Raw genomic sequence first — 26,554 nt, 5'->3', positions numbered from 1 at the left:
AAGATCTCCTCTTAACTCATGCAGGAGCTCGTACTGTTTGTTCATAGAAAAGTAATTTAGATTTTTGATCTTCCACCTCCCAAATTCAAAGCTGAACCTTTTTAATATCGAACAACAGAACAGCACCGCATGAAAGAACTACTCAATAGCCTTCATAAATTAGTAACAGCACATAAGGGTTTCTTTTAGATTCAACAATAAAAACAGCACTAAATTAAAGAAATCGATGCTTGACTTTAGAAGTGTAAGAATAATTTTTCTAAAAAAACGAAGGCAGGTGAAAAAATAATCCCGATCAGTTTATTACATAACAATTACACTGACTATGCATTAAAGTTTATTAAACATTAACCAAGTTCGAGATTCAAAAATTTAAATTATCAATACAACATTTGCTGGTCTCTTGAACACCCTTAGTTAAAAAGTTGCATTATAAAGAATGAGTTATTTTACAATTGGTCACTACATGTCCTTACATAGTAGTTGCTTCAACAAATGTTTCACTTCGTTACGAATGTCATTCATCCTCCAGAGGTAAATAAGAGGATTAACTGAAGATGACAGAAACAAAAACGTCACCGATATCTTATTTGCCCACTCTAATGCAGAATGGTATGAAAACATGGATAAACCAAATGTTATAACAGAAGGCACATAGGTAATATAAAAAACTGCTACGATATACAGTACAGTGAAAACCGATTTTTTATATTTCCCTACATTTATTGCCGGTTGACTACAATTTTCAGGCGATCCGCTGGCTTGAATTTGAAGCTGGTGGCGACGAATAATTTGATAAACTTTAAAGTAGGCGATGGAAGTGGTAACAAAACACACTAGTAAAAGGGTAAACGCAATCGGTTTATGACTGCTATTTATCGTAACAGAAAATGACACAAGTGGAACCAGGAGAACGCAAACTATTGACACAATGATGCAGCATCGTCGAACAGTCAACAAAGATCGACGAGACATGTGCAGCCATCTTTCAATTGACATAAGTGCGACAAGTATTAAAGTTAAGGAAGAAAAATATGTTCCAAAGACTTTTCCAGCAGCTCTTGCATACATGGATGGCTGTTTGTTTGCTGACTGGGGATTATTTAAGCAAAACAATTCGGCTACAACATGTACAGGTTGAGTGACAAGACCTGTACAAAAATCGGTAAAGGCTAAACCGCATAGGAAAATGTAGGAAGGTTTTCTGAGGGACTGATTCCTCCAGACTGCAGCCATTATCAAAGCATTTCCTGCAACTGCCACCGGCGACAAAATGGCGAGGACAACCGAAGTTGAAAAAGTTACTGCACGAAAAGCAGAACTCGCAATGGCATCCAAGGAACAAGGGCTGGAGAAACTGTATGAAGGATAGCGAGTCGACTCATTAAACATGGCTGTTTTCCAGTGTTGGAGAATTTTCTTATTGAATTCAGTGAATCGTTTCCAAAAATTTCTAAACCACCGCTATTAACTCAGGTTCACTGATACACTGGTAAACGTATTCCTACTACCTGAACCACGAACAGCTTTTCAGATATTAATTATTTTCTATCTATATTGTTTTTCAGTGCAAACAGATTGCTACGCAATTTATTCTCGCTAAACAAACCAGTTAAATTGGTTTTAGGAAGCCTTTGAAAAAAGTAATATGTTTATAACTCCAGTGACGACAAATGGTAGGTTCATACTCGGGTTTTCAGGGTGTATGTCTCCCTATGTAGTATATTTAATTAAAACTACCCAGATTGTTTGCTTTTTCACTTGATAAATGTGGTTTTTAATTTCGCTAAATTCATTTTTTGAAGGCTGGATATTTGATTGTAAAATATCAGTCAGATTTGCTTGGAGATTTGGTAATGGACAATGGCAAGCGGATAAAACGCTCCAAAATCTTAACTGTGTTACTTGTATAAAATGATTTAAAATCGTAGAATGCTAAAAAAATCTTTAGTTGCCTACACATTCTTTATTTTAGCACTCTGTAGTTATCTAGCACACGTTATGCTCTCCTTATATTACGTTAAATAAAAGTTAAATTAAAATTGTTCCTTTATTGGATTTTCATCAAATATAACTGCAAGATAGCTGTCTTTAAAAAAAACTCAAACATAATAGATATTTCATTTCACATTTTTCTTTCTTGTTTGCAGTAAAGTAATGTCCCGTTAGTTTATAACTAAATAATAGAAGCCTTGGTCGTCCTTTACTTTAATCGCATTTTTTTCTAGTAACGAGCTTAGAGACGCATTCGAAAACAGAACTACAATTTATGTTAAAATAAAAGCCGCCTCAACTTTTCAGGACGCCGGTTAGTAATAATCGATCGGGTTATGGCATATAATACACCAAAAAGGAACAAAGAAGAATGAGACAAGTGAAAGATAAGTTGAGAATACATATCAATGTTCGACAACTAACGGAACTTGTTTTAGGTTTTACAGAGTATCCGTCTGACGAACTGTTTGACTTCATTTCGAATATCTTTCATTCTCCACAAGTAAAGAAGAGGGTTAAGTGAAGAAGCCGTAAATACAAATACCATTGTCTTTCAATACACGATACTTGGAAACTAACCTTAACCACAAAGTGGCAACAACAGGGAAATAACCTAAATAGAAAATAGCTAGTATGTAAAGGATCGAAAACACCGATTTCTTGTACTTCTCAAATTTTATCCTTGGTTGAGTAACGTTTTGGGCGAATGCTTGCGCTTGAATTTGCTGTTGATGACGACGAATCAGACGGAAAACTTTATAGTAAACGCTGAAGTGACAGTTAAGCAACTAAGCAAAACTATAATAGACGACGATATATCTACTTCAAGTCTATAAGTTGTGTTAATGTTGTGAAATACACGGAAAACAACCATCGGGACTGGAAGGAACAGTATAGATGCAATGATAACTGACCAGGCTCGACGTAGAGTTATGGCCGATGTTCGAGTCATGTGCAGCCATCGTTCAATGGCCAACGCTGTCATGTTTAACACTGTCAAGTTAGAAAAAAAGTGGCACAGCCATTTGCGATGGCTGTTATAATACGAGTACGGCTGTTGTCAAAAGTGTTCACATGCAGTTCCATAAACTCTTTTGCAACATAAAAAGGCTGGGTGATGAGTCCAGTGCTAAAGTCAGTGAAAGCCAATCCAGCAAGCAAAATGTAAGGAGGTGTTCTGAGAGACGGGTTCCTCCATATTGCCGCCAAAACTAAACCATTTCCTACCACTGCCACTGGCGACAAAATAGCGACAACAATTGAAGCTGAAAACGTTAGCACGTAAGAAACAAAATTATGGTTTACAGCATCAGCTTCAAAGTCAGAACAGTTAGAAGAGTTGAGGTAACTGTACTTTAGCATGGCAGCTTTCTTCGGTTATTTTTCTATCTTACTAATTCTCGTCGTTAAAAAAACACAGAGGAAGGCAGACACTGCTAAGAAACTTGATGAAACGACAAGCGTACCAATGCAAATAAAATCAATAGAGTTGACGTTCTCTCCCTTCTTCTGGTTATTGTTTTCTTATGCTAACAAAGGGAAACCAATCAAATTATGATTGGGTTTACTTTTCATATCGACAATTAAAGGACTCGTCGGCGAAGATTTCCGTTCATTATGGCGTAAATGACGTAAACAGAGGCTTGAAGTGTGTGCTACCTTTTATTTTAATAAAGTTGAAGTCGCCAAAAGCTCAAACAGAGTAACTGTTTTAAATAAACAGTGTTGAAATCAAAATTAAAACTAATGATTGTGACATAGTGTTCATTTGTTTTCTTGAGTGTGTTGATAGGCTCCTTTTCCGGGGAATGACCTTTCATTAATAGAACTCCGTTTTTGATTGTTAATAAATTCAACATAAGAAACGGACAGCAAGAATATTCATACTAAGTAAAATCAGACATATTTTTATATAGGATCTCCAGGTCGCTTCAGTCCTTCCCGGTCAACTGTAAACGTGTAAACAAGCGGCAATGTTATCGCCGCGATATCGCAGGAGATTGGAACCTGTTGAAATTTTTGCCGCGACAAAAATCGCCTATGTAAAAAGGCCTTCAGACATCTTTCGTGAGTGCCCTCGCGTAGGCGCGTTTACACGGCAGATAAATTTGGGTACGGACCCGTCAAAAAAATGGTCCGCAAGTAACCACTTTTGTGGAAAAACAGTCAAATCAAAACGGGGCCATAGGCGCCTATGGCCCCGTTTTGATTTGACTGTTTCTCCACTAAAGTGGTTAGGTTCGGACCATTTTTGTGACGAGTCCTTACCCAAATTTATCTGCCATGTAAACGCACCTTTAATTTAGTGATTTCACGTCTGCCTTGTAAGCAGGGGACAAGGTTTTATTCCTTGCCGGTAAACTTTATTTTTTTACAATTTGTTATATCGTGCCGTTAATTTAATCTTAACTGACCGCCATTTTTCAAACAAAGTTCTGTTATAACCGTGAAATCTGAAATTCGAGAATAAGCATACACCACTTAAGTCAGACAGTGAAACTTATCGAAGGTAAAAAAATCCTTCGTCCTTTGTCAAATTACAATAACATGGTGTTTTTTGTGGGGGTAGAAATAGAAAATTGGAATAAACTTCCAGGACCTTTATTAAGGAAATTCTAATCTTATTTATATTAGGAATGCTTATCGATTCCTTTTTAATACGGATACTCCTTTGTAAATATGAGACCATTAGTTTTGCAAATTAATTAAAACTGCGCAATAGAAGAAGAGATGAATTATGGCACAACCGTGAATTGATGATATAATATTTGGAATATGGAGAAAGCTGTAAAAACACAAGTGTTCCATAACTTTTTTTCACAGCTGTTTCAAAAAGAGAAAGTTCGAAATATTCTGTATTAAGTTTACATAGAATTTGGCAATTTGTTTAAACCAATCAAAACGTGCGTAATACTTTTATTGCTTGCATGATTAATTCCGTATTATATATTTTTGAAGGCTTTAGCTTATGGTATTGTTTTGTGATAACTTAGCAGATCACCATGTCAAATAACTCGACCGCAACACCTCCATATTCCCTCCTCGGCCTTTGCAGTTTCGACGGTGTTGCCAGAGAACACACTTCAGCTTTTAATGATATACACTTCTCAATTTCTGCCATAATCGCTCTTATGTCGCCCGTGGCTGTGTTTGGAAATGCTCTGATTCTGATAACAATATGGAAGACTTCGTCTCTTAGAACAGCCTCCTCTATTCTTCTGTGTGGCTTAGCTTTTACCGACCTTTGCACAGGGCTCATGACGCAGCCTTTCTTTGTTGCATCTGAGTTGATATGTTTAAAGAAGCCTCAAGAAATCGAAGACCACGTATCGTTTCTCGTTTCTGCAAAAGTTATTTCTGAAGGCTGTGGAACCTACTTTACAGCCTTGACCGTACTGGTTATGACTTTCATGTCGATTGAAAGATGGCTGCACATGTCTGCTCGTCGATCGTTGGTTACTGCTCGTAGGATACGTTTCACTTTAACAGGTCTGCTTCTCCTTCCAATTCCCATTGCCGTGATTCGTTCCTTACAAGTCCTGAACGGAACTCATGAATTGGCTTTAGATATCATTGTGTTTGTCGTTCTACTGCTTTGTCTTCTTGCCACATCAATTGCCTATTTTAAAGTGTTTCGAATTATTCGACATCATCAGCAACAAGTACAAGCCAGCGAGACATCTCAGAATTTTGGGCAACCGACAATAAACTTGGCGAAGTACAAGAAATCTGTGTTTTCGATCCTGTATATTGTTGCATTATTTTATATTAGCTACCTGCCCTTTCTTGTCTTTCTAGGATTTTATAGTTCTTTGAAAAATCACTCTGAAATAGAGTTAGCTTTTCTATTGACAAATATTTTTTTCTTTTTTTCTTCTTCACTCAATCCTTTTATTTACCTTTGTAGGATGAATGATATTCGAACTGGAGCGAAGCAATTGCTAAAGAAACTAATTTTACGGAATAACTAGAGAATAATCTGCGAATAATATTGTTCATTTTAAGATTGTACATTCGTTCAATTAACGCACTTCATTTTGGGGGTAATCCAACAACGCGAAATGGGATTTGCTTTTTCCATTTCTTCAAGAAAATTTAGCACATACAATTTGGTTTAGAGCACTTTTCACAGCAAACATACATGTAAAGTGAGACAGGTGATGCACTGTTTCATCTTTTCTCGTACAAAATGTTACGAAATATTGCTTGAACTATTTCAAAAACTTTCAAAAGCACTGTAGGATACTTAGTGGAGGGTGTTGTTAAAAATGATCACACCTAAAAGGCAAAATTTAAATAAAATTACGATGTCTTGTTATTAATATTGTAAGTGCTGCTTGGCAAACTTTAGGGTTATTTTTGACGTTTTTTGACTGCTTTCTGATTAGGTCTGTTTGCATGGCTTGGCCAAAAATCATCCAAGACGTGATGGGGAGTTGACACGGCAGCATGCATGAATCTCCATGGCGACTTGTCAACATGTTGCTAAGGTCTTAGAATTTAATTAGTCACTGATCTTAACGACCCAATTCAAATTTACCAATATCTCGCTAAAAAAATATTAAAAGTTAATTAAAAACTCTATACATTAGTCACGGTAGGTACAGCGTAGTTTAAAAGAGTCTCCTTTTCTTTTGTTGACTGTTTATTATGAAATATAACTTTCTATAATTAAACTCTACCTATCAACCCCACCAAAAGCATGTTTTAAATCAAATATTTATTCCCTTTATTACACCATCTTCGTTATTAAAAAAAATTATAGTTAGATTTCACTCAAAGTCATATTCTTTTTTCAATTTGGGGATTATTTACATAAACTAAGATTGATTGACTTTTTCGGATTTGCCGACATTTTACAGTTGTTATCATCAAATCCAGCAGGCAGTTTAAAATTATATTTACTTTTTGGAAATAATATATCCAAGACACTGACACGATGCTTTAGATTCGCACTGCTGGGTTCTTATCAGAGGTTAATTATAAAACCTGGAGGTTTTTAATAACCTTATGATCACAAGCTTCAAGTAAATGAATGAGAAGTGTGAACAACCTCTGGGTTAAAATAAGGTTTTAAAAACATACCTAAAGCTCGATCGAAATCCCTCCCACAACGCTGCCTTTGCTGTAACCAATACTTGGTAAAAAAATGGAAAATGATTAAAAGATCTCTCCTAACGTAAAAAAGTTACCATAAAAAAAAAAAAGTATTCATGAAAAGTATGTCTGATTGACGGGTTTTACATTTGACTTTGAAAGCGCTTTTTACTAATTAAAGTTTCAAGGGCAAATTGAAAACTTATCGTTACCCAAGCAGCACAATGCTGCCAGTTTTAATTATGTTCATTTCTTTTAAAACTTGAAAGACAACATGAATGCGATTCCTTCCAAACAAAAATTTAATTGAGATGTTTAATTAATTTTTAATTTTAATAATATATTTTTTACTTTATTTAATTTACGTATGTTGTATTGTTTTATTTGACTCGTTTTCATTATTCAGTATAATATCCAATCATGGAACTAAGTTAATTTAAAATATCGCCGCAGGTTTCCTTTTTCAAAGAACTTAATATTCTGTTCCTTTCCTAACTTCTACTGCTTTTCAAGAAGAGCTTTCATTGAGAAAAGTACCACAAAAAAGCTTTACTCACATCATGTCTAACAACACATCTCATTTTCTTTTCAAGCCTTCTAACTCTGACAATGAAGGAAACTACGACAGCTTTGCTTTATATGTAGTAAATATGTCAGTTTTAATTCCCATCGCTGTGCTATCGCCGGTGGCAATGGTAGCAAATGGTCTTGTTTTGGCGGCAATTTGGAGAAACATGTCTCTAAGAACACCTTCTTACGTTCTCCTCGCTGGTTTGGCGTTCACTGACTTTTGCACTGGACTCATCTCCCAGCCATTTTTTGCTGCAAATCAGTTAATTTACTTACTAACAGTTCCTTCGTTCAGCGTCTATAAAAAAGGAAGCTGGCCAACGTTTTATTTGACAACAAAAACTATTGGCGAAAGTTTTGCGACATACTTTTTTCAAGTTACTCTATCGCTTATAACACTCATGTCGATTGAGCGATGGCTGCTCATGAGCCGTCGTTCTTTGCTTACTGTGCGTCGTGTCTGTTATATTGTTGTTATGTTCTTGCTCATAATGATACCTTCAACTGTATACTACGATAAAGTGGAATCACATTTCACTACTATTTTACTTTTGCTGTTTTGTATTATTGTCACTTCAATAGCCTACTTCAAAGTTTTTCGAATAATTCGTCGACATCAGCAGCAAATTCAAGTCAACGCATTGCCTCAAAATGTCGCTCAACCAGCCATCAACTTTGTGAAATACAAGAAATCTGTATGTTCGATTCTTTATATTATAGTAATTTTCTATATGGCGTACCTGCCCGTTCTTATACCGTATATTTTATCAACATTTGGTTTATCCAATCCGGACTTAGAGTTTTTGCTTTTCACTGTTTCTGCGCTGCTTGTGTTTTTGTCATCCTCGCTTAACCCTCTGATTTTCTTGTGGAGAATGAACGATATTCGAAATGAAGTGATACAGCTGCTTAAACAAATATCCTGTAAAAACTGAGTAGATAAAAAAGAACCATCATCACTGTAACGTTTCCCATATAATGTCTCGACTCATAGTTTAGCTAAGTAATGAAGACCACCTTTGACTTATCTCAATTGCTGGATTTGGTGTTCAGTGGACTTCTTTCATTACCCTTTCTGTCCAATAGCGTTTTTAACAGCTACAGTAAAGTATACTCTAAATAATAATTAATATTTAGCTTGTTTCAGAGGCAGTGAACTGATTACTAGAATTTCACAAGTTGGAAATATATTCATTTTGTAGAGAGAAATAAGCAAGTATTGTAAACTTCAATTGTTTCCCCCCCGTTTTTTTTAAAAACAAACAATCAAGAGCAGCAGCTGATGTGGATTGAAATGCATATATTTTTTTTAAATATTGCTTTCTTTTGAACTTTAATTACTAGTATTCTAGCAAAGCAAGATTTATTTTTATGCAAACCAAAATGCTGTAATATCAAATATTTCTTTTAGTATGCCCGGCTGCTGTGTACTTTGCCCTACAGAAAAATAAACTACGCCCGTGGAGAAATGTTACCTGCATTCAGTGCCCTTAACCATATTCAGACCGGGCTTTTTTGGACCTTCTTCAACAGGGGAGGAGGGCAACCCCCATTGTAGCTTCCAGAATATTTAAGCAATCACAATGGAACTGATCTATCTTTTGGTATACGTCACGTGGAATGATGATGTCACATCACGTGGTAATTACATCATGATGTCAAAACAGCTGCCATCTTGGATCCGCCATCTTGGATTTCAATGTTTTTCCAAAACGCCAGAAAACAACCCAAAATTACTGCAAAGTACTCAAAATGAACAAAACTGTGCTTACAAAGCGTAAAAAAGGTAAAAATAATTGCATTAAAGTTAATTTTCATTAATAGAAACACGAAAGTTACAAATTTGGGAAAACATGCCTGTCAAAATGCCGTTGCGATGATGATGTCAAATTCCTGACATAACAATCTATCCTACCAAATTATTCCCAGATAAATTTTAGATAAACTCGCCAAGTTTGCCCGCATTTGGTTGAATCTTGATTTGATTAAAAAAGTTATAAGCGTTCAAAGTCAGCACGGGCCTCAACCCACCCCTCTTCCCCCAGAGTCTGAATAGGGTTAAAGACTAACAGTAAACAGCCTTAAAAGCAAACAAAGAATAGGCTGCGCCGTAGACAGACACACGGCCGGCTGCAACGCAGGCTAACAAAGAAATGATAAAAAATAATTAAGGATCGTATTTACACCTCCGTATAGAAATAATACAAAATATCAATGCTCTGAAAAGTCTCAATTTCACAAGAAGTGTTTTGTACACAAAACTGGATAAGCAGGTGATGCCATCTAACTCTATATTTGTGCATCGTAGCTTGGTAAGTTAAAATATCGTTCGTCTTCTCCAGGGATTTGACCGCCATGTACAGAAACGTCACCAACACTACTGCACTTAATCTCTACAACTTAAAACCTGCAGGAAGATATCATGGTTCAGCTTTTCACGGAGTAACTCTTTGGCCTTCCGTCGTCATCTCCATTCTATCGCCGGTGGCAGTGGTGGGAAATGCTCTGATTTTGGCGGCAATTTGGAGAAACTCGTCTCTAAGAACACCATGTTACATTCTGCTCGCTGGATTGGCTTTCACTGATTTTTGCACTGGACTCATCACCCAGCCGATTTATGTTGCAAAAAATGTGATCCGCTTAATGCAGCCTCAGCTAAACACGGCTCAAAGCATAACATCTTACATCATAATCAGAGCTCTTGTCACTGGTTGTGCTGCGTTCTTCACGAACACAACACTCTTCACTTTAACGCTTATGTCTATAGAACGATGGTTGCATATGGCCCGTAGATCGCTGATTACTGTACGTCGAGCCTGTATCATTGTAATGTTATTTTTGTTTATTTCTTTTCCATTAGCTGTCTATCGTGCAATAAAAGACTTCCAGGGGCTATCGAACTTGAGATAGATATTAGGTCTCTCTTGGTTCTCTTGTTTTTCCTTACTGCCACTTCCACGGCGTACTTCAAAGTTTTCCGAATCATTCGTCGTCAATAGCAGCAAATTCAGGCAAACGAATTGTCGCAGAACTTTGCTCAACCAGCAATAAACTTTGAGAAACACAAGAAATCATTTTTTTCGATCCTTTTTATTCTAACTATTTTCTATATCGGTTATGTACCCGTACTTATTTCGCTGGGACAGCAGCTAGTTTCAAACAATCAGGTATTGACTGTTATATTGATGGAGGTGTCAATAGTGTGTATGTTTCTGTCTTCTTCTTTAAACCCTCTTCTTTACTTATGGAGAATGAACGATATTCGAAATGAAGTAAGACAATTAGTCAAACGAATATTTAGGCTTGAAAACTAGTACGAATGCGTCTGTAATAAAGAAAAGCTTGAAGTGATGGAGAACGTGACCTGAGTTGCAACTAAATGTAATAAACGGCACTGTAGTGCAATTGCTGAATTAGGATCCAATCAGGGTTCTTACTTAACTTTCTAGAAGGTCTTTCTACAAGATTCTATAAATCTATATAAATTATAAATAAAATGAAGTTTAAACAAAATGTGGGTTTGCACTCAAGCCCATGAATGTGATTAATGTTTATTTCGCCTATTTATATTTACTAAAACATAAGCATCGGTGTCTGAAATGGTGTCAAAATCCTGAAATGGTCATTTCTACCATTTTATTTTAAGTCAATTTGTCTTTCCCAATTTTAGTACGAATCGAAGTTCAGTCTCTAGTCTTGATTGGAACTGAACATGTTATTTAGGTGAGCCTGAGATCTCTTGCATTTATATTCACCCGCTCAGTGTAATTAAAAAGCCACAAAGACACGAAAGAAAGTAAATGTTCTAGTAATTACAGTTACTCTGGACACCTAACCACTAATTGCAATTAGTTTTTGAAAAATATATTTGTCTAGCGGAGAAGTATTTCACATGCCCTGAATAGCCAGCTTAAAAGCCTATTTAGATAGAAACAAAATTAGTGATAAAAATTAATTAGAATTTCCCTCCTCACCAATGAAAATGCAAATTACGAACTGTCAATGCTTTTTGAAGCCTTGATGCTATAAAAAAGGACAAAAGACAAAATGCTCACAGAATATGTGGCTATAGCAAACTTTTCGACTACCCCCATCGCTGTATAAATTGTTCTGAGAAAATACGTTTGGTCTTCACAGATATGCTACATGTTTTAAATACCCTCAAAAGCCTATGTTTATAGTAAAGAACCTTAAAAACAATACTGAACTAAAACAATGATACAAACTTATTGAAGAAAACTATCTTTAAGAGAAATGCCGGATTTCCAAATTAAAATGCACAAAAAGGTAATTAAAAATTAGATAATCAGCATTTTTAATAATTTGTCGTCATTATCACCAAATACAGCCCAGCGAAATGAATTAGTCACGGGAGTTTTTTTTTCTTTAAGCCATCTGGGGGTCCCGCTTAAAAAAACATTTTAACAGATATTCATCCACAGACGAAGATTTTTACACCTGACACTGCCTTTCATCAAAATTTTCTTGACAACTCAGCTTGATATCATCGGAAGCCAAATGCGAAATAGTACAGTCCTAATCTAAGGGGATTTTTTACGCATTCAAAACAAACATAAGTTTGGACATTTTGCTTGATCTTCTCGTACTAAATCAATTCCTGTTAGTTCCAATCAAGCAAAGTAAATTTTATTACTAACTTTTTGTATCTCCGCTTCCTGCTGTTTCCGTGAACAAAGTCACTGATACCTTTTTCATTGCTCATAACTCAATCGTATCCATTTTTGACATATAAATGCATTTTTACCATACTATGTAGAAATTTTAGTTTATTTCTTTTAATTATACTGAAATTTAAATAAAAACCTTAAGTGGACACATCTGGAAATACGTGCGACGAGTAAAGCACTAAAGATTTCAGTCTCTTCAATATACATTGTTTTACTCACGTGTAAACAAAAAAATTAAGAAAAAGCAACTTCAATTGGGTTTCAAAAATGTTTCTTATGCGAATATTTTTGCTTATCGCCAAGAAGTAGCCACTAGAATTTTCCAATTTTTGTTTTAACAAAAAATCAATTATAGAAATTGCCTTTTCCGAGCTATTAAACGGTTGTTATTGTCATAACAGTCCACCGTTTTCTGAGAGAACATGGTAACGTAATGTTTAAGAAAAAGCAATTATATCTTGTATTTAAAAGATCGTCATCATGAGACTGAAAAAAAGAGAGATTGTCTTTTCGGACACATGGTGCACTCTTATAGTCGGTAACAGTACGCTGCTTTCTGAGGCAAAAAAGAAACTAAGAAGAAGCATATTGTATTTTAAGGATCTTTCTTATGAGAATATGTTTGCGAATTGCTAATCAGTAGTTGCTAGAATTTCCCAATCTTGGTTATACTCTTTGTTATACACAAAAATCAATTATCAGTACTGATTGCCATTTCCGACTCCCAGCTGGCTAGCAAACTATTTAGAGAAAATTTCAAATGGCGAAGGAAGTAGCGTAATTTTAAGAAATTAAAAATAACCAACGTACACAAAAATAATTAGACAAAGTGATTGTAGCAGCACTTATAAGTTACCAAACTTAATCTATATCCATTTATCGACCTCAGTTCGAACTGTAAGGATACCTTCCCTCTCGCAGGCGTTTGTGGACCATGTACAACAACATGACCAATTATTCTCTTCCACTTGGTCCATTCAGACACAGTTATACTTTCTACATGGTAAAATTTTCAATTTCAGTTACAATCGCCATTTTATCGCCAGTAGCAGTGGTTGGAAATGCTTTAGTTTTGGCAGCAATTTGGAGAAACCCGATCCTCAGATTGCCTTCTTACATTCTGATCGCTGGATTGGCTTTCACCGACCTCTGCACTGGTCTCATCTCCGAACCATTTTATGTTGCAAGTTCATTGATCTTCTTGATGAAACCTCAGCTGATAATAGGTCAGAACCCACCAACGTATTACAGAGTATTTGTTCTTATCACTTCTATTTCTTCCAAGTATTTTTATCAAGCTTCACTATTGATGGTGACACTCATGTCCGTTGAGCGTTGGCTGCATATGAGTCGTCGATCTGTGATGACGGTGCGACGAGCCTGCTTTTCAGTTATCATACTGTTTATTACTGCAATACCGTTAGTCCTGTTTGGTCATGAGTTGGTTAGTGGACTTGTATATTATGCTACCAGTATTTCACTATTGTTGGTTTGCATAACTATCACTTCTGTTGCGTACTTTAACATTTTCCGGATAATTCGTCGTCATCAGCAGCAAATTCACGCAAATGCATCATCCCAGAACTTTGCTCAACCAGCAATCAACTTTGACAAGTACAAAAAATCCATCTTTTCTATACTTTATATCCTCTCTGTTTTCTATCTAGGTTTCTTGCCATTGACTATCTCTTTTGTTCTAGTGGTAGTTTTGAAACGCGAATTCCCTGTTTTGCTTCTAGAAGTTTCATCGATGCTTGTACTGTTATCTTCCTCACTTAATCCTCTTCTATACCTTTGGAGAATGAAAGATATTCGAGATGAAGTAAAACGATTAATCAAACGAATATTCCATAGAGACAATTAGTCGAAAAGAACGTAGCTTATTAAGAATTATTCTTTCGGTTTTAAAAGCGCTTATGTCTTGATTTGTATTTGACACTTTGATATCCTTCTTTTCAAAAGTCAATAGTTATTTAAATACATAAACAAACTTAATTTTTTGCGCTTAAATTGAACTTATTGTATTTCTTTATTAGTTATACTTCGCAATGGAGGTTTCTAGTTAGGGGAAAAACTTTGTAAATGAGTTTGTGTTTGGTGCTATTTCTTTTTCCAAAAATGGTAATTTCAGCTCCTAATTCCTTGTAGCTTTATTTGAAACCCATATAAGTGACTTGTAATTTTTTATTGTCCTGTAAGTAATATGTAATTATCTTAGGTTCCTTATAAGTTGTCTTTCTTTTATACTTGGACAGTTTTAGTTCAGAAGCTTTTTGGTTCGTTCGTTAACATACTCTAAGCTACTCTTGAGATGAATGCACTTAATATTATTGAAAAGGATTGTGCAATCTTTAAAAGAATTGTGTTCCAATCAATCTCTTTGCATTTGCATCAAGTTGTTTGTCCCCGGTTTGTTAGCACACTTATTGAGTTATAACAAATGACACATAACCGATTATGTGTTTCAATTCTGAATAATCTACTGTTGGAACCAAGACCCGACGCATCTGCGCATTATACTGCGCTCCCGTTAGCGTTTTACACATATATGTGTCAGCAAGCCTCAATTTAAAAAAAAAAAAAACGTTTCCAATGTTGTGCAAAAGTGATTTCGGCAGCTCTAAAAGACCTTCAATTTCATCAAAACCTCTTTGTTGACTTAATGAATGTTTTTCTTTCACACCCAGCTTGATATACTCAACTTCGGAAACCAATAAAATCCAGTATAGAAAATGGCATGGGGGATTTCAATTTAACAAATTTAATCACTCCTGTCTCAGTTTTTCGATGAAAGTGATCTTAGTTTTGAATGAAAATCAATTAGGAATTTACTCAATAATCTAACCTGATATCATCGAACTATCGGCAGGTTTTAATATGGTGATAATCTATTTTAAGGTCTAAAGAATATAACGTAAATTACAAAACTAAAAATTTCTCGCTTGAAAAAGAATTAGACGGAAAGAAAACTACCAGTGTTTTGAGCATTCTTGCATGCATGCTTTCTAAAAGTTCCTTAATTAAAATAAATTTGGTAACATTTCTATAGCGCAATGGACAGGATTCTGACAATAGAACTTTAACGGAGAAATGAAAAAGAAGACTGGTTCAATTATAGCGAATTCAACGTTTTCCACATCCCATCGGAAACCTTCAATGTATTGCCGATGTCATTTAAATTTGATTAAAAATATAGTCATGCATATTAATTGCAGTCTACCCACTCGAAGGGAACATCCGTGCAACTGTGATTAGAAAAAGTGTCTGCTTTCCCAAGAAAAACATTGCTGGTTTATGATTTCATCTCATTTTCACTGATAACCCAGTTAAAATTAGAGCGAGCTTCTAGGTGGATGGTAACAATTTCCAGCTCTTTTGCTTTGATGAGTCGGTATTACAAATCTTCATAAGTTGCTCCAACAATAGTGGTATCAAACAAATGCCTTATTAACTGCAAATAAATTGTGTTCATTTTCTTGACATTATGGTTACCATAGCAACAGTGTTCCCTGTTAAGAAAACGCTTTAATATTAGCTTTAAATCCTTATAACTCAAAAACGAGGTAGCTGACCCCAATTTTTCTGTTATTAAGTAATATTCATCATTTTAAGTTACAACTTTCTGCATTTTTTTTAAAAAACAATAAATTTTAAAAAAACAAATGAAAGTGGCTCTAAAACCGCTTCGTAAATCCTACCTATATCTACCATTTTTTCAATTTTTACAATTAAACGAAAATAACCATTAAGCTGTACTTTTATACTTCTTCGTTAAAAAATATAATCTGCAGCACCTTTAGGTGAACCGCTTTCCATTTATTTTTATGAAGCACAGTTTGGTTACCGAGAAGAATAATCGCGCCTCGCACTTTTATTTGAGATGGCACGGGACAAGGACAGTAGCAACTGATGTATTTTCAAAGGTCTTTCTTCAATATGACGTTGTTTATTTTTGAGTAGTGATTGATATAACTCTGACAATAAGGTATTGAATACGAAGATTAATGCAATTACAGGTTATATCACTTTTGGACAACCCACTGCCATGTAAATTGACTTCCCCGATGAAACCGTCAAAAAAGGCTCTGCAGAGGGATATTACAAAGCAGAATGCTTTTAATACTGACGGGATGGAAAGGAAAATTAATACCAAATAAGCAGACCAAGTTCACTAGAAAAGTCGATGAGATAAGTCAGTAACATTTATTTTTTTAATACGAACCCTTTTAAAATGCCGCAGATTATTTTGTTTTTATTTGTTGCTCCTAATCCCTTTTTCCTCAAACTTAACATTATGCAAAGGTTTGCAAAATTGGCCAGTAAGTCTTGATAGGTTTCTACAAATGCGATGTGACTCCATATTTGACATAAAAACGGATAACTTTTCGTTTATCTTTTAACTACCTGCGAAATTAACAAAAATATAACCTCGGTAGTTTTCTGCTGCCCTCGTCTTTAAAATTGCCGTTGTCTTCTTTGTGAATACTTTTACCACTGTCAATACCACCAACGGTCAATAAGGATCAAACGGAAACAGATAAAATTCATCACTGTTTTTCTTTCTCCTCCAGCAAACTCTAAGCCTATTCACACGACGTTTTAAGGTCTTTTATAAATAAAATATTGCTTTTAAAGCTCAGAACATGGCAAAAGTCCATATACCGTATCTGCATTTACTGCTTTTATTGACATTGCTTGAGTTAATATAATGGGCCTTAAATATGACCTGGACGTGGTATTATTGTGTAAACGACGTAATTATGGTAGTCTGGAATGCCTTTTACGTTTATACAAAGACATGTTTATACACACACTTAGAAAGTTTGTTAGAAAGACCTTCAGATAACTAACTGTCTTTTTTTTTTCAAGTTTATATTTATATAAATATGGTCCACTTATTAAAGTTTTAAGTTTGTTCAGACCGGACAATTGAACTGAGTGTCAAGTTCAAAGTTCCTTCATGTCCTAGTTTTCCTTACATAACAGTTGTTTTAGCAATCGCTTCACTGCGTTTCGTATATCATTCATCCTCCAAAGGTAAATGAGAGGATTGAGGGAAGAAGACAAAAATAAGAACATCACCGATACTATAAACATCAACTGTAATTGAGAGTGACTGTACCATAAATAAAGTACAGCGAAGATAAAAAGGGGCAATACGCTAAAGTAGAATGTTCCTAATATATATAGGATTGTGATCACAGACCTCTTGTACTTAGCCAAGTTCAATGCGCACCGGCCGGATTGTGGACATCGTTTGCTTGCATAAATTTTCTTGTGTTGATGACGGATGTTTCGGAAAACTTTAAAATAGGCCATTGATGTAGTGATAAGAAAAAGCAGTAAAATGACTATCACAATGATATTCAAGGCGATTGGATGAGATTGAATTAAGATATATAAGAAAATATATATTGTAACTGGGATTAGAAGAAGTGACACCACAAGCATGATAACAAAGCTTCGTCGCACAGTTAGCAAAGATGGACGAGTGATGTGGAGCCATCTTTCAACGGACATCAGTGTTAGAAGTAAGAGGGTCGAGGACGTAAAGTACGCGCCACATCCTTCGGCAATACCTTTGGCATAAGCGGAGAAGGATTGTTCGTTGTTCGTTTGCTGGGGCCTTTCTAAACAGATCAATACGGCTGCAGCATGAAGAGGCTGGGCGACGAGTCCTGTGAAAAAATCGGTTAAAGCCAAGCCACACAGGAAAATATAAGAAGGTGTTCTGAGATCCCGGTTTTTCCAAATTGCTGCTGTGATTAAGACATTTCCAAGTACTGCCACTGGAGACAAAACGGCGAAGATAATCGTAGCTGAGAGAGCTACCGCGTAATAAACAGAACGATGGCTTTCTGTAATGCCGTACCAGAAGCAACCTGTAAACGAACCGTTTGTAGCAGAGTAAGTCACGTTATTAAACATGGCGGTCATCTGAGGCTTAGATAAGAACTGGCATATGAACTTACGTCGTTTCGCATTTAATTTAAATATAATGCAGATAGTGCCCCATCATGCTGACTCTGAAATATCGACCGTAAATGCAGCGTAAAAGGTTCTTTGCATAATTTCCTCTCCGTGTATGGTTAATATTTAGTTCATTTACAAATAAATTGTATTTTGCTCTTAAAAGTCAATATTCGTCATGGCAATCAAACTGTATAGCTGCTGAAAAATAAGCTAATAAAATTGATACGAAGAGCATTTCCAATCACGATACATTTTAAAGCATAACAGTTGTTTTGAAAGAGCGGGGATCGCGTATCAAAGGATAAAATTTCACCGAAAGGTGATTGCCGTTTATTCAATGGAGGCTCTTATGGGTTCCATTAAAGTTTCGATTGATCTAAATACTAATAATATCGAAAAAGCAGCAGAACAAGCTCAATACAAATCTCCATTAATAACAAGTATCACTTTAAATGTGACGAGTTTAAAATCGCAGCAGGTGATTTTATCGTTACATGTATTTGTCTGTTCTCTGCCATTTTTCTTCGAGGTTTAAGATATTGTCAGATGCGGTAAATTACCCGCGAAAATAAGAGGACTAGAACACTGCCAAAAATAGAATAGGAAAATTGGCTCGAAGAATGCTTTGATAACTGAGAGTTACTGCGTATAAGTCGAACTTTGGTTTCTTGAGACAATGTTTAAAGAGCAATACTTGACCCAGCAGTCTTTAGTAAAATTAGTCTAGTCGTCGAACGTGGTTGATTTTTAGGCTAATTATTAAAAAGAACACTCGCAAACTGCAGTAAATATTATCTCTCATCATCAAAACGAATGAGTTCTAAAAGGATAAGAGTGCCATGAGCTGCTGTTTTCAAGTTTGTATTTAATTAAACAACACGGATTAACTTTTAAAAATTATAGAAGGTTTTCCGTCGCGGCTTCTTTTCAGAAATTATACATTTTGTACGTGATCCATTAACAACCCTAAATGTATTTTATTTGAAAGTAAAAGGAACCGGTCATTTAAAGTTAAATATCACTATACCCATGATTAACAGTTTTTGAACTGAGCAAAATATTTGCTAATGGGGTCAGAAAGGAAAATATTAAGCAGGTTTAAAGCAAAGCTTTAGGACGTGGGTTATTCGCTTTGAGCTTCAAAATAGAATTTTAATGTCATAATAGAAATGAAATGGTATTGGATTAACTTTTGAAAATTATAGAATGTTTTCCGTCACCATCGCGGCTTCTTTTCAGAAATTATACATATTGTACGTGATCCATTAACAACCCTAAAGGTATTTCATTTGAAAGTAAAAGGAACCGGTCATTTAAAGTTAAATATCACTATACCACCATATGTTTAGAACATTATTGTTAATTTTTAGAACATTATACTTGTAGTTTTATATTTTTACCTTTTTAACTTGATTTTTAACCTTGTAATTTGTTTTTATATGAGGACCTCCCTGAAAACCACTTCATGTGATGGGAGCCTCCTCTTTAAAAATTATTTATTATTATTATTACCAATGATTAACAGTTTTTGAACTGAGCAAAATATTTGCTAATGGGGTCAGAAGGGAAAATATTAAGCAGGTTTAAAGCAAAGCTTTAGGACGTGGGTTATTCGCTTTGAGCTTCAAAATAGAATTTTAAAGGGACTATGTCACGGATTTTCCCAGATTTTTGAACCGCCAAAATTTATATTTGTGTCGCATAAAATCTGAAAATAATAGTCCATTTTTATTAAAAATTGCAATATTAGGGCACTGAAACTGTTGACTAGCATTATTGGCTGCGAATGGCGCGGATGGAAACGGATTGTAATTTGAAAACGTTAGGCAAACGTTTTCAAATTGTTTCCGCGCGTATTCAAAAAATTGATATTTATAGCCGTAGCTTGATTTCTATCCACAAATTATGATAATATCTTCCTTTAGATGTTGAAAGATACTGTTTTTTATGGGTTAAGTTGCCTTCCACTAATTTCAGAACAGTTTAGACCAAAAATCTGCGAAATCTCCGTGACATAGTCCCTTTAATGTCGTAATAGAAATTAAATGGTATCAGCTCCTCTAAAATAAAGCCACGTCTTATACAATTATACAGTAAAAACCCGCGAGTAAGAACCTAAATTTTAAGAACCTGTTAGGCTAAAATTTGCCAGTAAGACACCCTCAATATAAGAACCTAAAATTTGTCAACAGGTTCTTATTTTCTGAAGTTGATTTAAAATGTGTATTTTTATTTACTAAGATGAGAAATAAGATAAGTCGACAGTCCTGGATTTTCTTTGGAGACACCTAGGCGTCTTATTACTCCAGTTAAAATGTAAATGGCAATGCCGTTAATGCGATGCTAGTTGAAAGAAAGGCATACTTTCATGTTGCAAACGCCGTTCAGAGTAGTCAGTTGGAGCCAATTTAGCAGATTTCTGACCAGATAATCTCAAAACCAGGTTTCTTTTCAAGGCTTTAATTTAGTGGAATTTTACTAATGGCTCAAAAGAAGAAATTGTGACACATTTGCAAAATTTAAAACGTCTCCCTAATAATAAATGGACTGATATTATGTATTGGTTCTCTTTAAAATCACATTTAAGCGAAATGGTACAACGAATGTGTTTGAAATTATCGAAAAACAAGAAGCTTGAGAAGCTTGAGAAGCTTAAAATCGGGCGCTTAATAAATAGCTATCTGTTTTGACTTGAAAGGCAGGGTACAGTACAGTAAAAATCACTGCAAAAACAGTCACTTAAACCTATTCAGGCCGGGGGGGGGGGCTTTTGAGGCCCTCGCTGACTTTTGACGCTTATAACTTTTTCAAGATTCAACCAAACGCTGCCAAACTTTGCGCGTTTATCGAAAATTTATCTCGCAATAATTTGGTAGGATTAGTTATTGTGCCAGTAGCTTGAAATCACCATGGCAACGTCATTTTGACAGGCTTGTTTTCCCAAATTTGAATTTTTCGTGTAACTATTTAATAATGAAAATCTGGAATGTTTTCAAGATTGCATTATTACTTAATGACATAAATGGTCTCAATTTATAAAAATATATTTCGCACAATACAAATAAACGATTGAACTAGACGTCTAGAAAATATAAATTTGTAACACTTAGCAAAGTGCAGCCTTCTAATAAAGGCGGGGTTTTACCTGAAGACCAAGTTTTCCAACGCTTTAGGTGGCTGGCGCATTTCAGTATTTTCCAGTCCTTACACTTTAATGGAACAGTATACAACTCCTAATCAGGTACTATTGTCAAGAAAATGATCACAACTTATTGACCAATGATTAGGTATTTGTTTCATACCATTACTGTAATAGAAACTGGTGAAGAATAGTAGTACTGACCCAAAGTATAAGGGCTGGAAAACACTGAAAACCATTTCAGCCGCGTTTCAAGGAATCCAAAAAAGCTTTACTTATCCCATATATATTTGTTTTGCAGTATTTTGTTAATTTTTGAACGATTTTGGGGGATGTCTGGGAGGCGATAGTTTTTCTCAAAGGATTAGTAAAATGTAGACAAATAAGAAATATTGAAGATTTAATGTGATTTTAAAATTTGAATTTGAAGTTAAAAATTGGTGGACGGACACCAAACAGTCTCCTGACAACCCGGAGTGCTCTTGCGAGGGGGTCAACTGTTTGAAGGTGTTTCCATTCTTTTCTTCAATCCCTTCTTTAAATCTCTTAAAGTTCCATTCAAATTCAGGTAGAACCCCATCTTAATTTTTGTTCTTGTGAGAAAACAACAGAAGTCAAAGGTTGCGTGATATAACCAAGCATGGATTTTAATTCTAATAATAATAATAATAATAATAATAATCATTTCTATAGCGCTATTTAGCTAATCTTTCATAGCGCTTTACAATCACTATGCTAAAAAATAAAAATAAAATATAAAAATACCTAACTAAATTAATCTTTGAGCTAAAATATCTATACATGCAGAGAGTGAAGTTTTAAAAGTTAAAAATTTAAAAACTAAAAATATCATGATTATTTAACTGGACTTAAAGTAAACATGTATAAGAAATAAAAATTAAATGTCATAGGCTTCTTTAAAAAGATAAGTTTTTAGGTTCTTCTTAAAAATGTCTTCTGATGCCGATTTCTCCCTCCCTTTCCATCTCCTTAGCCTTTCACCCCCACCTGTCCCTCCCTTTCTACTCTCATTCAATTTAATGTTTGTTTAAATTTCCTAACCAATTAAGTATCGTACTAATCTGTGCCAAGCAATCAGATAATGTCAGAAATTTGCCTTAATTTTGATCTCCCATTCCAAGACCTTGGAGTATAAACCGCTAATAAAACAAAACACACTGATAATAATTCTCTGAGGTTATACACCTTGCAGTATTAACGTACTAACAAACTTGATAACAAGTCCCATGTCGTACTAAGGATTTTTACTGATCAACATAGAAAATGAGTTCACAATGGTTTGTTCCCAAAACGTTTTTTACTGTACAGAGGGTCTGTTTATTGACCTGTAACTTGTATACCGTATTGAAAAATTCAGAACGAACCGACTTCTGCCCGCTACCATACAGCCGTTTACTGGCAGTCTTTGAAAATCCTGAATTTCGTCAAAATGAACCAAAATAAAGTTTTAAAATTTCCTTTATCAATATGGTTCTTATCTTTTTATTCAATTCTATAAACTGCTTTTATGCAGTACTGTCCACAAAGATTTCAATTTCCTCAAAGTTTCGGGACAAATGGATACAAAATATTTCGTGCAGAATGTAATTTGATTAAGCGAATGTTTTCACGTCTATAAATACTTCAAGCAGTGAATGAAAAACCGTTTTGTTTTCATCGATGAGAACCACTTTCAAATAGTTATGCATAAAAAATAACAATCAGATCAGAATACAATAATTATTAATGTAAGGTCTGACGCTATTATGTCTCGGCAGAGATACTTCTTTTTGCAAGTTCAAATGTATGCAAATTTCGTGTGAAATGTAATTCGATTTCATTGTCTTGTTTACAAACTCATTCTCAAGAAAGTTGTATTTTCGTGAATAAAACCAATTGGCCTGTTTTGTTTTCCTGATCATGTTTGTCTATGATTTTTACCAAACATGTGGTCTTTTTTTCGGAACTTTAAGTTGTACAAAAATTCCTATTTTAAACACAGATGTCACTTCCGGAATTTCTCATCTAAAATTCAATTGGTATTTAATTATAATTATTCGAAGTTTTCATTTTCAAGTCATCTTTTTATTCGATAGCTTTACTGATCTCGTAAAAAATTCATTCAAGTTCACACCAATACTGTACACTGCCAATGTTTTGCTGATGTCTTGAGAAGTGTCTTACTAACGTCACTAGTCAAATCTAAAATATATCCAAACCAAGTTGTGCAAACATTCTAATCTTTGTGACAGGCGACTTTGACGCCCAACTGTGCGGAAATGAAAATCGACATACTTCTTGCTAAATATATAAAAAATAGTTTTAAAGTGGAGTCCGCCTCAAAAAAATGTACCGCCAGATCACACTGCTATTTGTAGAAACCTGCAAAGCGTCTAGTTTCAAAAGTTTCCCACAAAAACATTGCGTGGCATCAATGACGTTACCCCTTTTATTTACAAAAATAGCTTCAACTTGTCAAAGCAACTACAGTTTCACAATGGTGATTATTAGTACTTTACCCCTTAAGCTTTTTCCTCTGTCCTCCCGCCGAAGCAAAGAAGAGAACCAGATTGCAGATTAGCCCAAAAGTCGACCCAGTATTCCTACAAAACTGAAATGAAACCGATTGGTCCAGGCTATCCCCGTAATTTTTAGCCGACAGGAGACTATCGTCTAGGACGACCAAAGGGTAAACTATAAATCGGCCACGCCCGATTAACAAAACATGCCGTTATGACGCCGGAAATCCAGCTCACGCATACTATACCCCGTGACTCACGCAAACCTCCGACTTACGTGCTACTACAGTCATTCCTTTCTAAACATTTTTTTTTTGACCACCACCGTACCTTTCTACCCAAAAAACTCATGAAACCGCCCGGTTTTAACCTGTTTTAACCTTTCAAAAATTAGAGCGTTCGAAACTAACTAAGATCCGTAATCACAAACAACATACAGCCGTTTACCAGCACTCTTTAAAACTCCTGAAACCCTTCAAAATCAGGCAAAATAAATCTTTGAAATAACCTTTATCAATGTTTCTTATTTTTTATTCAGTTCTATAAAATGCCTTTCATACACTACTGTCAAACAAAAATTTCAATTTCCTCAAAGTTTCAAGACAAAAGAATAACAAATATTTCGTGCACAATGTAATTTGATTAAACCAATATTATCACGTCTAAAAATACTTCAAGCAATTCAGTGAAAACCCGTTTTTTTTTCGTATCAACGAAAACCACTTTCGAATAATCAATACATGAAAATAACAATAAGATCAAAAGGAAGAAAGGAACCTTTCTAATTATTTGAAGACTTTCAAAGCCGTGATATTATGCATCCAATCCGCGATAAAATTTAATTACAACAAAATCCAAGTTCTCATTTTGAAGTCCATTTTTTTTCAGTTGATACCTTTATCCAACTTGTGAAAAATTCCATTCAAGTTCCTATTAATACTGTACATTCCCAATGTTTTGCTCAGGTCTTCAGAAGCGTCTTACTAACCAAATCTAAAATAATTCCAAAACATGCTGTACAAACATTCTACTCTTTGTGACAAACGACTTGACGACCAATTGTTCAGAAATGAAAATCGACACAGTTCTTGCTAAATAAAAAAAAAGTTTTACGGCGGAGTCAGGCTCAAAAAATATACCGCAAGATCACACCCCCATTCATAGTCAGAAACCAGCAAACCATCTAGTTTGCTAAAAAAAACACTGCGTGACATCAATGACGTTACCTTTTTCATTTACAAAAATAACTTTAACTTGTCAAAGTAAGTGCAATTTCACAATGGTGAATATCAGTACAGTATGGGGCCCAGTTCTCGGCCGGGTCCAGTTCTCGGCCACTTTGTGTTTAACGCTTTTTTTCACACTCCAGTTGAATTAAAAGAAAAAGGTATTTCCTTCAAACGATAGACTGATTCATGTGCTTTAAGTGTCTTGAGTTTGATCGTTCAATTCGATATAGAAAGCTCACACGTCGAGTTTACGCGGAGGTAGGTGAATTTGCATTCCCGAAAAATTTGTTTGTTTACGGCTCCTTAAAATTCATGGATGTAGTTAAATTCGTATTTTATCCAAAAGCCCCCACCATACGAGCTAATTTTTGGCATGTGAAACGTAGAATAATTCAGCTTTCTGCTTTAGTTAACTTTTCGTTGAACCGTTGTATTTTTTGGTCTTAATTTACTTCGAAAGTTTTTCTTGCGACGTTTGCGTATTTGCCAGTTCTCGGCCACTCTGCTCGCTATCACAGCTTAGCGCTTGGTTTTTAATATAATTTCATCTGCTGCTGCCAGAATGAAAGAAATAAATGTTTTAAAAATAAAGTTCAATCTTATCTCTAAGTTTTGAGCTGACTCTTGTCTTGTCTATTATTTCTACAACACCTAAATCTTTCAAGACCTTTTCACTGCAAAATAAACCATCTAAATGCACGGGTCACACAATGCGTTGCTAGAACCTGCACATAGGCAACTAGGCGCGTTAAAATCCTTCTTTTCTAAAGTAAAACAAAGCCTCATAAAAATAATTTGGGATCGATATAACATAAATAGGTTTACAGAGTGATTTTATGACTGTGAAAATTAATTGAGCATTTTTTTTTACAGATAATTACGCACAAGCTTTTTAGTGGCCGAGAACTGGGCCAAGGTGGCCGAGAACTGGGCCCACAAATGGAGCTTTTATTTTTATTATTGCTCAGGCAAATTAATTTTTGACCGATCGATAGCTTTACACCAAAAAGCTGAATAATGTAGCTAGCTCTGGGAGAAATTTCAAGTTTCTGCGGTTCTTCTGAGGTAAGAAATACAAGTTTACGTCAAAAGTGGCCGAGAACTGGGCTCCATACTGTACTTTGCCCCGTAAGCTTTTTTCTCTGTCCTTCCGCCGAAGCAAAAAAACACAACCTGATTACACATTAACCCAAAAGTCGACCAAGTGTGCCTGCAACGATTTCCTGTCAAAACTAAAATGAAAACCATTGCGGTATGCGTCACCCGTAGCGGTTTTGTAGCAACCCCAAGCTATCCCCGTCTTTTTGGCCGCGCCAGGAGACTATGCTCTAGGACGACCAAAGG

General features: G+C 35.2%; 1 protein-coding gene and 1 pseudogene across 1 annotated transcript in view; both read left to right on the top strand.

Annotated features, from left to right (window-relative positions):
• LOC144629503 (uncharacterized) overlaps nt 1-26,554 on the top strand; it is a 317,369-nt gene that overhangs the window by 230,616 nt on the left and 60,199 nt on the right. The window lies entirely within an intron of this gene.
• Nucleotides 4,998-10,976, top strand: LOC144630898 (putative G-protein coupled receptor 45; annotated as a pseudogene).

Source organism: Oculina patagonica, chromosome 11 (genome assembly GCF_052425735.1).
Source record: "Oculina patagonica isolate OP01 chromosome 11, crgOcupat, whole genome shotgun sequence".
Taxonomy (NCBI): Eukaryota; Metazoa; Cnidaria; class Anthozoa; order Scleractinia; family Oculinidae; genus Oculina; species Oculina patagonica.
Note: the sequence above shows the minus strand (reverse complement) of the source record. Positions and strands in the feature narration are given on the sequence as shown.